Raw genomic sequence first — 16691 nt, forward strand, 5'->3', positions numbered from 1 at the left:
TGCAAGTCACTTCTGTTGTGAGAGAATTGGCCATCTGCAAGGACGTTGCCCAGGGGATGCCTGGATGTTTGAAGTTTTACCATCCTTCTCTCATGTCCCTGCATGGGAAGCTAGAGCTGACAGATGGGAGCTCACCCTGCTCCCCAGATTCGAACTGCCCATTGCACCACTGAAGGCTCCTTTGGGTCATATGACTGTGTGGAAGGGCCTTCAGGCCCATTCTACATCGTTGTTATATCCCAGGATCTGATCCCAGATTTTCTGATTATCCCAGATTATATGGCAGTGAAAACTCATATAATCCAGTTCAAAGCAGATAACCTGGGATCAGATCCCGGGATATAAGGACAGTGTAGAAGGGGCCAACCCTCAGTCTCAAAATAAGACAAAGGCAAACCCTCTCTGAAGAAATTATGCCAAGAAAACCCCAGAACAGGTCGCTTTAGAGTCGCCATAAGTCAGAAATGCCTTGCAGGCGCACAGTGCTTTACAGTATGTAAATGAATCTAAAAATAGATCAAGTTGCACATCAGCTGTCTTCAGGCAAGGATTTCTAACCTACTCCTCCAGTTCCATTTAATATATATATATATATATTTAGATCTCTCCATCCTCCCAATTAAAGTGGAACTTAAAAGAAAGAAAATTGTGTTTCGGGATAATTAGGCATAGCTCTCCTCCTACACTCTTTGAAATTGCTCAGGGTCTTTTTCAGCTGCCGTGCACCATGCGACTGAAAGTGCCGTTCACTTTTGTACTCCCATTTAAAATAATGCATGGAGCAGTTATCTCTTAATTGCAGTGTAACTTTTAAAAAATATCATGGTTTGCATAATAGAGCCTTGCTGACAGCTGGGAGGGAGGACACCAGTGAATTGCATGAGTAATCCTTCCTTCTCTTCTCTTTTGCCTGTGGGTTTGTCGAACGGTCCGATTTGCATGAACATTTCCCAGTATGTCGTCCTCCTGGAGCCAGAAATATCAAGAGATCGCTTTAGGAAATGAAATAGATTAAAGGTAGAGTGCTAAGTTTTAACCACAGTGACATCATTAGAGATAAAAAATGCCAACAGCTACGTTTTTTCCATATCCACGGAAGACAAATTTCTATTTTCTCTAGACCTAGGACTTTTTTTTACATTAATAGTCCATTCAAGATCAAGTAGCTGCATTACAACAAGGGGAAGGGATTTTGTTTCCCCACAACTATGGAAAGGCTGCAGTTAAATACAAAGAAATGGCTAAGATGTCAACATCAGAGCATCCTGTGAATCAAAAAATCCAAACACTTTGACCCTAAGAACCCTGTTTCCACTAGACTACTGAAAGAAGCATTCAGAAGCTGGAGAAAAGGGAGGTGAAAATATACACAATGTGACAAGGACTTTGCAGGCACATGCGAGGATCTTCAGTTTTTACTGGACTGCAGAACTCTCCAAAGTAATAGTGAAATGCTCAATATCTTCTTTGCATCAGTCTTCTCACAAAAAAGAGATTGGTGTTCAACCTGAGCAGTATGGAGTGGACAAAGTAATAGGGGAAGGTAAAAAGGTAAAGGTTTCCCCTGACGTTAAGTCCAGTCATATCTGACTCTGGGGGTTGGTGCTCATCTCCATTTCTAAGCCGAAGAGCCGGCGTTGTCTGTAGACACCTCCAAGGTCATGCGGCCGGCATGACTGCATGGAGCGCCGTTACCTTCCCGCAGAAGAAGTACCTATTGATCTACTCACATTGGCATGTTTTCGAACTGCTAGGTTGGCAGAAGCTGGAGCAAACAGCGGGTGCTCATTCCACTCCCGGGATTTGAACTTGGGACCTTTTGGTCTGCAAGTTCAGCAGCTCAGTGCTTTAACACACTTCGCCACCAGGGAAATAAAATAGGGGAAATGCAACCCAGAATAGGTAAAGAAGTAGTCCAGGAATACCTGGTTACTCTAAATGAATTCAAGTCTCCAGGGCCACATGAACTACATCCAGGAGTATTGAAGGAACTAGCAGAAGTAATTTAACAACCGCTGACAATAATCTTTGAGAATTCTTGTAGAACAGGAGAAGTCCCAGCAGACTAGAGGAGAGCAAATGTTGTCCAACATCTTTTGTTGGACATGAAAAAATGAAGCTGCAGATTCTTGTCCCATGGATAAGGAAAGTTGCTAATTTCATTCAGACATTTATTACAGTATGGAAGTACAGTAGAGTCTCATTTATCCAAGCTAAACGGGCCGGCAGAAGCTTGGATAAGTGAATATCTTGGATAATAAGGAGGGATTAAGGAAAAGCCTATTAAACATCATATTAGGTTATGATTTTACAAATTAAGCACCAAAACATCATGTTATACAACAAATTTGACAGAAAAATTAGTTCAATGTGCAGTAATGTTATGTTGTAATTTACTGTATTTACGAATTTAGCACCAAAATATCATGATATATTGAAAACACTGACTACAAAAAATGGTTTGGATAATCCAGAAGCTTGGATAAACGAGGCTTGGATACATGAGACTCTACTGTAAATTGTGAAAAAATTGTACATGATGGAGTATTTTTGGATTTAGGATACCTATTTCCTATCAAAACCAGCATATGTTTTAAGAATTTTTTTGATGACTTTCAGTTTTGCAGGCCGGTGTTTTGCAGGTGACTTTAGATCTTCAACAGCAGTGGAGGTGTGTTTATAACTTACCTGAAAAGTAATTTGCTGTTTTTGGATTTTTCTAACTGAGCCGATACCCCTGTCATTTGTCCAGGAAAAGTACTATCCAGAGTGGGTTTGGGTCACAAAGACTACACTTTGTTTGCTGCTGAGTTAAACCTCCAAATCGGTTGATGGCTGGGAGATGAGATTATCAAAGGGCCTTTGTGAACTTAAATCTCCCCATTGGTGGTTTGATGGAAACAGAACATTTCAAATTGGCTCGAAAAGCTCCTGGAGAAGCTGGCTTGGCAGGGATCCCTCTTTCATTCCTTCTGGACTAATATACTTTTAGTGCAGGGAAATGTCATCTATTGAACCGCTTGCCAAACGATAGTTACAAATGAATGCAGCATTTTTTTCTGGCACCGGCTCTCTCTGAAAGATCCTGTGAAGGGACGGCACTGAAACCACTGATGCATTGCAGATAAAATGTAGATCAGTGCTGCTGTTTGGCACCCAGCCACTCAGGGATGTAGAGCTGGCTAGAGCTATCCTTACAGCTTTGGAAAAGCCATTGCAACTAAGACAAATTTCACTGTAAAAATGGAGCAGGTTCCTCCCATCTGTTCACTTCTCTTGGTTCAAAGAAACCTGATTATGGGCTGTCTTCTTTTATTTGAAGCCATCATGAATTTCAGTTTGACCTGTACAAGTGGGCATATTTGTGAGTAATTGCTTGGCTAACTGAGAGGCAAATTGCTTTTCCCTTTATACACCTTGCTCAAGGGATGTCTTCCTAATACTGCCATACACCCCTGGATGTGTGTACACATACACAGACAGGACAGACAACAGATAGAGGTATATAGGCATTTCCCACCTTCGGCGTCCTGGAGACTGCACTTGATTCTGGCCACCAGAAGAGGGGTGGTGTAACACCCCTAGGCAGCGCAACATGGAGGCCAATAAACAATCTAATATCTTTATTAAAGCAATAAAAGTTTCAAACAAAAATAAGCAAAATAGATAGTCAAACAGTTGACCTTTTAGAAAAGATCAGCATTAGTCCAAAGAATGAAAGTTTTATGTCCAATATTAGAGTCCAAAGTCCAAAATCCAATAACCGAAACACACTCAAACTTATTGGAAAGGAGCAAAGTTCCTCCGAAAAGTACTTGAAATAATAGTCCAGAACAAGGTTTCAAGGCAAGGCAAGGCTGTTCATGGTGGATCTGAAATGCAGTCCAAACTTGGCAAGGGACGAGCTGCTACGCCCGGTCTACTCGAGAGTAAGCGCGCCAACGGGCCACTTAGAAGCTCAGGATTAAGAGACGATGTATTCTTCAGTCAGAAGTTCAGTTGACACCGCAACAAAGATTCTCTGCACAGAACTTTTATTGAAGTCCTAAAGCTCCCCCAAAGCAGGCGCGTAACTCCCCAAATGTTCCCAAGAGAACGAGCTGCTAACAACAAGGCCCAGATACCTGCCTCCCCAATTCTTCCCAGGATAACTGACTTAGCCACAATCTCCTCGCTCCGCTAATCTCACACTTCTCCTTAAACTTTGTCTTCGAGAGCGATCTGTTTGGAAAGTATCCCTTCTATCAAATTCTAAACTCTCCAGAGATCCGGGAAGAGTCGGCAACATTTCAAGGGCATTCCTAATTGGCTCTGGCTCTGCAATGTCAACAGGAGACATCTGGAAAGGGATTCACTCTTGCTGAGGTGGGAAAAAAACCCAAATTCTCTTCATTTTGATCCGCAATGGCTGCTGGATCAGGGGCCAAAGGTACCTGAGACATCACAGGCAGAGTGCTGTCACTTCATCCTCCATAGAAGAGCCAGATTCATAGATTCCGTCCTTTTTTTGTTCACCGGCATTCTTCTGGTATTTTCTTTATTGTACCATTAAAATAGCTCCCTGCTTAAGCAGTACCTATTTATCTACTCACAGCTGTTATCAATCTGCTAGGTGAAGGACGTATGCTCACCCACTTCAAACTGTCAACCTTTTGGGTAAAACGTCAGGAGATAATACTTCTGTAACATGGCCATACAGCCTGGAAAACATACAACAACCCTGTGATCCCAACCATGAAAGCCTTTGACAACACATGTCAGCCTTTTGATTGTTAAGATTTATTGCAGCTGGTAGTTGACTTGCTGTGCTAAAGCCCGTGCAAAAGCTACAGACATGTTGAGTCATCATTCAACAACTAATTCTGATTCTAAGTCTGATTCTAGCTGAGACTAAACATTAGGATTTAGTCGTGAATCTTCATTCACAGTCAAAGAAGAGCATTATTTATTTCATTTAAAAGAAATAATGCCTGAGATCCTGGATCAGAGGCATGACTTTACAACCATGGTGCTCTATTGCTGACATGATACACAACAATGCTAGTGAATTGTGATAATGTATGATGGGACACTATGCAAGATGTCTGGATGTTCAGTGGGGATTTGCATCACAAAAACAATATATTTTGTGCACTGGGATTGTTGCTCCCTCCATGGGACAAATTGCATATTATGACAAGTTGTGTCTCGGGACCATTGTGCGATGAAATGTGCATATTGGAACATATTGTGCTGTTTCACACTAGCCTCATTGCTGGTTCTCAATGGTACCAATGACAAAACCATATTTCCCCTCCTTTCTTGGGAATTTGAACATTGTGCAACAGTGCAATTTGATTTCGGTTTGCAACTCCCCAACAGAATGCCTTTCAATGTAATTTTATTGCACTATAAACTGCAACATTGTGCAGATTTTATACTAGTTAAGCTCTCATGATTTCCACACAAACAGTCCTGTTTGATGTGACTCATTTGCTTCCAGAGAGCTACTGCTGTCAAGGTTCCTTCCTCAGAAAAAAATAATGCTTTATCCCATTTCAATGTGAAGCACAAATCTGCCCTTTGGCTTGTCAATAACCTCTGCATTTGACACTTCTGTTAGAACAAAGTGACTGTCTTTGTTATTTCGGGCTCTCTTTTGTGTACTGCGCTAGCTTAAATTCACTTCGGAAATTAAAAAAAAGTTGCAAGTCAACCTTTCTCCCTGCCAAAAGCTTTATGTAATCGTCCTTTGTCTCCTGTCACTTGGAAAACAAAGAGGTGAGACAGAGCAAGGCAGTCTGAAGCAAAAAGCCACCACAGCAAGGGCAATTGTGAAGGAGTCATCGGGCAGACGTGGTTTGAAGGCAGCCAACCACAGCTCAGGAGGCTGCAAAAGGGGTTGGCAGGGAGACAGAATGCATTACAAGGGAGAGGTTTACTTTGCAGAATATTTATTTATTTATTTTATTTATTTCCAACATTTATATCCCGCCCTTCTCACCCGAAGGGACTCAGGGCGGCGTACAAAATTGGCAACAATTCGATGCCTATACATAATTAAAACAGCTATAAAAATCCAATAAAACAATAAAAACAATATAAAAAATATAAAAACATATGATTAAAATCCATTCCTCCAAAATCCTCGTGCTGTAGCCGTAAATCAGTCCGGGTCGTCATTATCGTTTAATCTTCAAAAGCCTGGGCACATAGCCATGTTTTCAGGGCTTTTCTAAAACTCAAAAGGTCATGGTGTGGATTTTATATGGTCCGGTTGTGGCTTTCATGCAGGCAGGGTTTAAAGTCAGGACTGAGAGGTTTAAGTTGATAGGCACAGAGTTTGGATTTGATAGAAGTGCCAATTACCTTATGGATCAAGGAAGTTTAAAGAATAGTCAAAGGACATATGTGGATAGGGGACCACCAAGAATCTCCAACTAGGTTTAAATGGATGAGAGACAACCAAGAATCTCCGGTGAACTCTGCTTGAATGGGAGACCCCCAAGGATCTCCAGCTAAGTCTGCTTGGGCCCCTTCCACATAGCTGAATAAAATCCCACATTTTCTGCTTTGAAATGGAGTATATAGCAGACAACCCAGTTCAAGGCAGATATTGTAGGATGTTATGCCTTGATATTCTGGGTTATATGGCTTTGTGGAAGGGCCCTTAGATAGGAGACCACATTGGATCTCCAGCTAGGTCAGTGAAACATGATACCACAAAGGATCTCCAGCTAGTTCTGGCTTGATTAGGGACCACCAAGGATATCCGAGCAGATCTAGGAAAGAGTCCTGGTTGAAACTCTGGTTAACTATTAATTACAATTGAAAAGATAGACCAGGGATCTGACTTATGGCGTCATCGCAAAGCGCTGATTTTGGTGGCATATGACTGGGCTGTGGTGCAGGCTGGTTAGCAGCCAGCTGCAATAAATCACTCTGACCAAGAGGTCATGAGTTCGAGGCCAGCCCATGTTGGGGTGAGCACCTGACAATTAAAAATAAAAAATAGCCCGTTGTTGACCTAAGCAACCTGAAAGATAGTTGCATCTATCAAGAAGGAAATTTAGGTACCACTTATATGTGGGGAGGCTAATTTATGACACCATAAAAAATCATCGAGCTGCCGTTGGAATGAGGAAGTTGCCATCACAGTGGATGATGAAGCAGCTGCTCCCCCTGTGGCCAGAATCAAGCATACCCTCAGGAAGCTGGTAGCTGGAGAAGGTTTAAATTGCCTCTGCGTCTGTCTCGGTCTCTGTTCTACGTTTATATGGCATTGAATGTTTGCCTTATATGTGTACAATGTGATCTGCCCTGAGTCCCCTTCGGGGTGAGAAGGGTAGAATATAAATACTGTAAATAAATAAAATAAATAAATAAATTCCACCGTACATCAGCTCCCATCAAGTGATGCCAGCACAGCTCAATGGGTGATGTAGGGTGGAGCAGGCTCATGTCACCACCACAGCAACATGGGAAGCTTCCTGTGTTGCCATTAGAAGCAATGGGAAGAAGCCGTGCAATCCATGCTTCCCCTTATGGATTCACCCATATCTAGAGAAAGGAGATTTGGGGCATGGGGCACTGGATTCCTCATGCTCCCCGATGATGCAAGGCAATCCCGGCGAACATGTGATAAAGTTGTTAGTATGAGGAAACTTCTTCATAAAATCCACTCAATGCTGAGCAGTGCATCTCCTTGCAGAGCAGGTGCTTCTCAGCAGCAGCAAAGCAAACAAATAAAGCATGAACAAAGAACTGCAGGAGACAAGGCAGTCTTTCAAAGAAACAAGATGCAATTGCCTTTCACCTGCTGTTGTGATGCTCATAGTCTGACAGTCAGAAGAAAGAAATGAATGCTCCGGGGAATCTGTGGTGAGTCAGAGCTGGGGGCCCGTCCTGTGTTGGCATAACTATTGCTGGCACAGCTCAGTAAACAATTAGCAATTCATTTCTATGCCCCAAAGTGTTTTGTTGTTTCTCAAGCTGCCAGTCTGCCTGCAGCCACTTCCACCCACCCACAGTTGGCACCCGACCAGCTCTTGCTTTGCAGGCAACGGCATAACCTGGATTTCTGTTCTCTGGAAGAAAAGGTGGGGCACGGCTCATGCTAACCTATCAGCAATGTTGTATCCCTGCAGTTTCTTAGCACTGAATTAAAAATTGCAGAACTGGAGCTGAGCAGGCAGAACCATTACGCATAGATGTGCATTGTGTACGAAAGTGGATTGTGCATTGCACGTGAACGCTTCTCTCCATTTGATCATGTGTTTGGGTTCCCATTTGATATCTTAATTCAGTTGGAAAAAGTATTACTTTGACAAAAGCGTTGTGCAGCACAATATACAATATTTTATGCAGAGATTTTTGCTGTGTAACTCTGCTGAACGTTGCAGTGCTGAAGCTATTCTGGGAAACCCTCAGCTAGTTCTTTTCAAATTCAGACTAATATCCCAAGTGGATTCGATATCAGAGCCACAAGCTGCCATTGTCCTTGAAACAACAACAGCAGTGACAACTTTATAGAAATCTCAAGTGTTAAAAATGTTGTGCCTCTGCAATTTTGTCAGGAAAATCTCTTGTTGCCATGCAGAAATACAGTAGAGTCTCACTTATCCAACATAAACGGGCCAGCAGAATGTTGGATAAGTGAATATGTTGGATAATAAGGAGAGATTAAGGAGAAGCCTTTTAAACACCAAATTAGGTTATGATTTTACAAATTAAGCATCAAAACATCATGTTATACAACAAATTTGACAGAAAAAGTAGTTCAATATGCAGGAATGCTACGTACTAATTACTGTATTTACGAATTTAGCACCAAAATATCACGATGTATTGAAAACATTGACTACAAAAATGCATTGGATAATCCAAAATGTTGGATAAGCGAATGTTGGATAAGTGAGACTCTACTGTATAGGAATATTCCTTCACTATATTGTCATGTCCTCTTCCTGGGGCAAAATCTTCAGGAAGGATGAGGGAGTTTCTATAGCCAAGCAAGGATCCAAACCCTGGTCTTCAGATCCTTAATCCAATGCCCAAACCATTATCCTGCATTGACTCTCAACCCAGTAAGTATCGATCGTTAAAGGCCTGTGAGGTTTATTTAATGAATGCAAGCAAGATGAATTGATATGTGTTTCTCGAACTAATAATATCCATTTGATCCATTTGCTTCTGAGCTAAGTGAATCAGGGCCAGTTCAGACAATGCAAGATGGGCAATCCAAAAGAGACTGCTGCCATGCCAAAGGACAAATGTGTTTTTAAAGCATTATGAAATGAAGTATCTCCCACTAGGCTTGTCCACATGGCTGTGATGGGCCAGAAATTTAATAATCAGATAGGCTTTCAAGCAATGATGAATTAAAATGAAGGAAGGAACTGGAATGTAAGGATGTTCTTCAGGGTCTATTGAAAAGCAAACATACCTGTTAGGTGAAAAAAGAGATTCCCTGAAGAACTTACAAAATGTACTGTATATACTCGAGTATAAGCCTAGTTTTTCAGCCCTTTTTTTAAGACTGAAAAAGCCCCCTTTGACTTATACTCGCGTGAGGGTCCTGGTTGGCTTATATTTGGGTCAGCTTATACTCGAGAATATATGGTACATTTATTATTTTTCTCTATTATTATTGGTATTATTACATCTATTATTTTTCTCTATTATTGTTGCTACTATTACATTTATTTTACTCTGTTTTATTATTAATAATAATATAATTATTATTTCACTCTGATATTATTATTATTATTATTATTATATTTTTATTTTACTCTATTACTACATGTATTATTTTCCATTATTATTATTATTATTACATGTATTATTTTACTCTATTATTATTAAAAAGATACATAAGCACATTTACATTGAAGAAGATGAGAATAATGATTTAATCAGAGTTGGACCATCTTATCTTAAATTTGAGCTTTATGTAAATATTCAAAAACATTTAACCTACTGATACCTCAATTAATGTAATTTTATTGGTATCTGTTTTTATTTCTAAAATTTACCACTCTCGGCTTATACTGGAGTCAATGTTTTCCCAGTTTTTTTGTGGTAAAATTAGGTGCCTCAGCTTATATTTGGGTCAGCTTATACCCGAGTATATACGGTATGTGTTTACAGCTATTTATTGGTGTTTGCAGCACTTTTTCAAGGCCAAAGATTAGGTCACTATTGTGCATAACATAATCATTGTACTGTGCATAGAGCAACAATTGAAGGCAGTTTGAAAATATAATTGATGAGTTAGAGTTGGTTTATTATATAGGTTTTGATTGTTACTGTAAGCTACTATTGTTGGACACTGTCTTGTACATGAGCAAGTAAAATCTCCTCAGACTCAGGTTTGGAACATGTTATTTTGTGATAAAAGCACTGCATTGTAATTTTATTCCTTTGTAAGAAAAGCAAGGATATTTTAATGTTCATTCTTTAAGAACAGATTTAAAAATATTTGGTATTTTTTAAAAATCTCTTTTAAAGAAGCTTGAAAGATATTTGCCAGATATTTGGTGCTTATATCATCGTAAGTGGACTCATGTTTGTAGGAATTAGAATTGCACAGTTGCAGAACATTCACCAATGTAATGTAGTTATATTAGAGCAGAGATTAACTCGGCACATATAATGTTCCAGAATGTAACACCAAGATAGATTTCCGGTGACCGTTTATGTGGATGCAAATGTGGTCAGTGCACACTACAAAACCATTGTTCCCATGTGTCTCTTCTTCCTTTGCTGTATCTTAGTAGAGAATCAATTTTCTGAGATGGAGTGCTTCCCAAAAGCAAAGGCAAGACTGCAGTGGCAAAGAGCCCAATGGCCAGTCATATCTGGATGCTATTTCACTCCTGGTTTTATGCATCTGCAGTGCAATTATTCTCTTTTTTCCCATCCAGCACTTTCATGTGTCATAATAAAATAAATGTTGAGATAAAATGAGATTTTTTTTACTAAGCTTTAAGTATGCCAGGAATTTTTTTAACTAGGTAATATGCATGTACTGCATTTTTCTGCATTTTCCTTGCTGCAGAGAGGCAACATTCTGTGCAGCATCAGTCTGCCTTCTCTTGCCTCCAGAGTTCTAATCTTCTATCTTCTATACCCATAATAAAAAAAATCAAAATATGCATGTTTGTGTGTGGTTGGGGTGTCCAATTACACAGACAGGCTCTCGTCTCCACAAATAGCTATATCTCCCACTACTCAGGAGATACCAGTGTCCCTCCCTCCAATGACATTGCAGGTTATAGAGAGTGCCGTGAACATGTCCAAGAGCCCTGCCAAGGTCTTCCACAAACACCATTCTACCCACCACCCAAGTGAAAGCTTTCATTCAAGGACAATTTCCTCCTAGATTTTCTGTTTTTCCTCCACCACAGACATGCTCTATTGGTATGGAATTTGCATGACCATTGCCTCTCCCATAACCCTTTCCTATTCTTTTCTATGGTGCACAGCGAACAGAGGAATTGATCAGCAAATGAACATATTTGGTTTGGGGGAGAATTCACCCTGATTTATAGGAGTTGTAAGTATTGGGATGTAGAGTTCACTTGCAATTTAAGAGCACTCTGAACTCCACCAACGAAGGACCTGGAACTTTGGCACACAGGACCCCCATGACAAAGAAAAAATACTGGAGATCTTTGGGGGAAATTCATCTTGATTTGGAAGAGTTGTAGTTCGTCTATATCCAGAGAGCACTGTGAACCCAAACATCAATGGATCTGGACCAAACTTGGTACACATAATAGATTTCCTGTTACATTTTCACTCTTTTCAACCCACCTTCTCCCTGGTAACATTTAGCAACAGAAACATGAGATTAAAAGTCAGATTCATCACTTTGCATTTCCCTTCAAACAGCGGGCAATTAACCGGCATGTGGTTAAATCCTTAAGCAGAAATGAATGTCTGCCTCTCTGCAGTACATTTTTTTAAAGTTTTTTTTATTGTAAATAGTGCTACGTAAAATTATACAAATGTTCAAAACATTTTCCATCAGTAACACATGTTTACATTCTTCTTCATTTTTCTCCCTCCCTCCCCTCCCTCCCCTCCACAGGAACAGTTTACAAATTTTCTATATTTATTACAATTGTTCGATCATGAGGATAATCTTGTTTAATTCCTTATATTTGTCGTTTATTCTGTAAATTAAGTCTTTCCATTTTACCTCCCATGTCATTCTGATTTGGCCTTTTCTGTAGTAACTTTTCCTTTCGCTAATGTAGTCTTGGAGGAGGTAGTCTGCTAAATATTTATACCATGTTTTAATGTCTGCGGTACATTTAGGTATGGGTTCCTGAAATGTTGGGCAACTAGAACCAGATAGCCCTTGCAGTTCTTTTCAATTTTTTTCTTCGTGTCAGGAGTGACTTGAGAAACTGCAAGTTGCTTCTGGTGTGAGAGAATTGGCCGTCTGCAAGGACGTTGCCCAGGGGACGCCCAGATGTTTTGATGTTTTTACCATCCTTGTGGGAGCTTCTCTCATGTCCCCGCATGGAGCTGGAGCTGACAGAGGGAGCTCATCTGCGCTCTCCCCAAATTGGATTCGAACCTGGCAGCCTTCAGGTCAGCAACCCAACCTTCAAGTCACAAGGCTTTAACCTACTACGCCATTGGGAGCTCCACAGTTCTTTTCAATGTTATGATACTATATTTGCCAACATGTTGTAGGTGCCACCTAGGTTTGTGCTTTCTTCAGAGAGTTTTATGACTCACAGCAAGATTGAAAGAGAGAGAGAGAGAGAAGAAGGAATTGAGATGGACTCTCTGTAACCTGGGAGTTGAAGGGGTCACAGGGGTGATTTCCTAGTTTCATTGATCTGGGCATAAAACCTCAGCAGATTTGCTTCTCTGTCTTGGCAAGTCACCCAACATAAGATGGGTTTTCAGAGCCAGCAGCCATTCTATAAATAATATGGAGCAGATTTTATGTCTTGGGTTTTATAGATTCCAGTCATTTCAAATTGATAATATGCTTGTAGCAGGAAAAATTTTATATTTCTAATTACTTAGAAAGTCTAGTTTTCTGGCCCTACAGAGGGGATTAAGAATTTATAGGAGGGTTTTACGAGGAACATGAAAAACAAATGTGAAATTGGGAAAGATTATTTCAGAGAGAAATGCCATCTCAACCCATGCAGATTTCATTCTCTCAACCTTTAATCCCTCTGTTTTAAAAAAATAAAATGTGTATCTATTACCTTTTGTACGTTGAGTACATTCACTTCCTCCTCCTGGCTATTATTCAAAGCCAGTGCTTGAAGTAACAAGGTACAAGTAATGCAGTTACCCATTACTAAAATGTTGCTTTCTAAGGCAAAGGGAGCATAATGAAGCCACATATCAAAAAGTTGTGTTCTAAGGAAGAGGTATGTTTCTGAACTTGTGCAATGAGAAATGGTTTGTGGGCATTATTGTTGCACTCCAGGCCTGGAAACACTGCCCAACACAAGAGTCCAGGAATATAAGCAATCAGTTTATTGTAGAAAACATATAAAAAGAATATAAAAAATCAGGAATAAGAAAGGAAGATATATAATCAAAAAAGGTTTAGCAAAAGGTAATAACCAAACAATGATCCAAACGTCTCATAAAGTTCCAAAGGTGACAAAATCTAGGAAAAGACAGAGATCACAGATACAGTATAAGTCCACAATCAGGAAGATATAACTAGTAAGACATGAACAGGAACATAGAAAACTTCCAGGATATATTACATCCAAAATCAAAGCTTGACAAGAATCAGGAACAAGAGAACTCAGGCTTAGCTTTTCACTCTAATGCAGTGTTGCCTAAACTGACCTTAAGGTAAACAATTTGTGAATTTTTAATACTGTTTATATTTAATTCTGTTCTAATATTTGCATATTTGTATATTTTAAACTGTATGCTGATGTTTTTATGTTAAGCAGTTCTGAGTTTCCTTCGGGAGAGATTAAGTGGTGTATTAATAATAATAATAATAATAATAATAATAATAATAATAATAATAATAATGCCTAATTCTATATATATCAGTGGTTCTCAACTTGTGGCTCCTCGGGTGTTTTGTCCTACAACTTCCAGAAATCCCAGCCATTACCAACTGTTAGGATTTTTGGGAGTTGAAGGCCAAAACATCTGGGAACCCACAGGTTGAGAACCACTGATATATATGGTACTAGCTGTGCCCGGCCACGCGTTGCTGTGGCAAAGTATGGTGGTATGGGAAATAAAGTATTGAGGAATTGGTGGTAGTTAAGGTAAAGGGTAAAGGTTTTCCCCTGACGTTAAGTCCATTATAAATGGGTTATATAGCTGTGTGGAAGGGCCTTGAGTCTACACTGCCATATAATCCAGTTAAAATCAGATAATCTGTATTTTATAGGCAGTGTGGAAGAGGCCTAAATGAGGCCTAACTCTGCCTTCCCCTGGGCTGAGTGGGTTGCTTGGAGACCAAGTGGGTGGAGCTTAGCCTTCTAACTGGCAGCAATTGGAAAAAAAAACAATTATTCCTCTCCCTCTAATTAGGACTTTATTTTTCTTTTTGTTGTTGTTGTTGTTGTATCAACGTAGAGGCATGGATGAGGGGTTGTGCTGCCAAGTTTAGTGTTTCTGGGATGTGTAGTTTTGTTGTTTTGTCCTAGGCCGAAATTTCATTACCCTTTTATATATATAGATATGCAATTCCTTTATTTTAACATTTACAATATACATTTCAAGGGTCTGTAAGGCTAAGATACTTTAAGCAGAAAACAAGTTCATTTATACAACATATTGATGAAATATGAAACATTTAAGCATACAATATCAGTTAAAAATAACACAAGCCATCACCACGCACTGGTTTTTACAAATAGCCACTCTCAACTCTTTTCTTTGGTTCAAAGAAAACTGTGCTGAAAACATACGTGATATAATTTTTCTTTCATTCCAGGGGTGCATTTGTTTAGAAGGGATAGGTTCTATCAAACCACTCTTGCACTTAAAATAGTGTTTCTCTGTTCACCCTGGACCTTTTTGTCTTTTCTCTCCATCCAGATAATTTATCACTACAAGTAAATTTATCTGCAGTCTTCTGGGTCAAGATACTGGGATGGCAAACGGTCCTTTCCTTCTTCTCCTTGGAGAGAAAAAAAGGTTATATTTAGCCGCAAGAACGACGAAATATTATTTTTCATCCACTATTAGTTTGGAAGCTTTCTCCAGGCTTCCGGCAAGTGTAATCTGAACATTTTGTGATTTATCATCCCAATCCACTTACCACATCGACCCGGCCAGCTCCAACTATACGCGGCATAATGGCCACTTAGCCAGTGTCATGCCATTACTTTTACAAAAATATTATCTGGCTGATCATAACGATTCAATTCTCATAAAAGAAGAAGGGGTTTTTTGAAGACACAAAAAAGATCCTATTGAATTCAATGGTAATAACTGGAGTCTTTGTATGATCCTATATTTGCTCAGAAGCATTTTAAAATAGATGTTGAACTTTTCGCACCATTCTTTGGAAATTAATATCAATTATTAGGTGGTACAAAAGAGATGCTGTTAGATATTTATATTATCCTAAAGGACCCCCAGTGGTGCAGTGTATTAAAGCGCTGAGCTGCTGAACTTGCGGACCAAAAGGTCGCAGGTTCGAATCCAGGAAACGGAGTGAGTGCCCGCTGTTAGCCCCAGCTTCTGCCAACCTAGCAGTTTGAAAACATGCAAGTGTGAGTAGATCAATAGGTACCACTCCGGCAGGAAGGTAATGGCGCTCCGTGCAGTCATGCCGGCCACATGGCCTTGGAGGTGTCTACGGACAATGCTGGCTCTTCGGCTTAGAAATGGAGATGAGTACCAACCCCAAGAGTTGGATACGACTGAACTTAATGCCAGGGGAAAACCTTTACCTTTTACTAAAGGAACCAGATTCTAATCTGATCTGGGAAGCTGAGCAGAGTTGGCCCTGGGAAACGTCCAAACCATACTAGGTGCTGGAGGCTCTATTTCACAGGAAGGAACTGGCAGAACCAAAGAAAATCCAATGAAATAAGGAACCGTGGGTGCATCTGCATTGCAGAATAACTGCAGTCTGATCTCCTGTAACTGTCATGGGTCAATGCTATGGAATCCTGGGATTTGTAGTTTGGTGAGGCACCAGCACTCTTTGGCAACGAAGGCTAAAGAATCAATACCTTGTAAAATTATAGCTCCCAGAATCACATAGTACTGAGCCATAGCAAATACAGAGTGTCAAACAATATTAATTCCAAAGTGTAGATGAACCCACAGTTCCTTATTTCTCATTGCACTTTGCCGTTGTTTAGAAATACTGTGAAACAGTTAGACAGAAGGAACCGCAGAATGGAATGTGATAATTAATCTGGGAGATTTCAGTCAGCCAAAGCAATTATTTCTTGATCACCCCCGCAGTGTTTCTTTGTCAGTGTGAATAAGGCATCTGGGGCACAACAAAGAAAGAATCTTTCTTTCTTTCTTTCTTTCTTTCTTTCTTTCTTTCTTTCTTTCTTTCTTTCTTTCTTTCTTTCTTTCTTTCCTTCCTTCCTTCCTTCCTTCCTTCCTTCCTTCCTGCCTTCCTGCCCTCCTGCCTGCCTGCCTGCCTTCTTTCTTTCTTTCTTTCTTTCTTTCTTTTCTTTCTTTCCTTCCTTCCTTCCTTCCTTCCTTCCTTCCTTCCTTCCTTCCTT

General features: G+C 40.0%; 1 protein-coding gene across 1 annotated transcript in view; it reads right to left on the reverse strand.

The window, feature by feature from the left end:
- Positions 1-13479: 13479 nt before the first annotated feature.
- The window catches only part of LOC134293409 (uncharacterized), a 68814-nt gene continuing 65602 nt past the window's right edge, over positions 13480-16691 (reverse strand). The window contains exon 5 of the transcript XR_010000380.1: positions 13480-15118. The gene's annotated coding sequence lies outside the window, so the exon portion shown is untranslated. The remainder of the gene's footprint in view (positions 15119-16691) is intronic.

The sequence above is a fragment of the Anolis carolinensis genome, unplaced genomic scaffold (genome assembly GCF_035594765.1).
Source record: "Anolis carolinensis isolate JA03-04 unplaced genomic scaffold, rAnoCar3.1.pri scaffold_8, whole genome shotgun sequence".
NCBI classification, from domain to species: domain Eukaryota; kingdom Metazoa; phylum Chordata; class Lepidosauria; order Squamata; family Dactyloidae; genus Anolis; species Anolis carolinensis.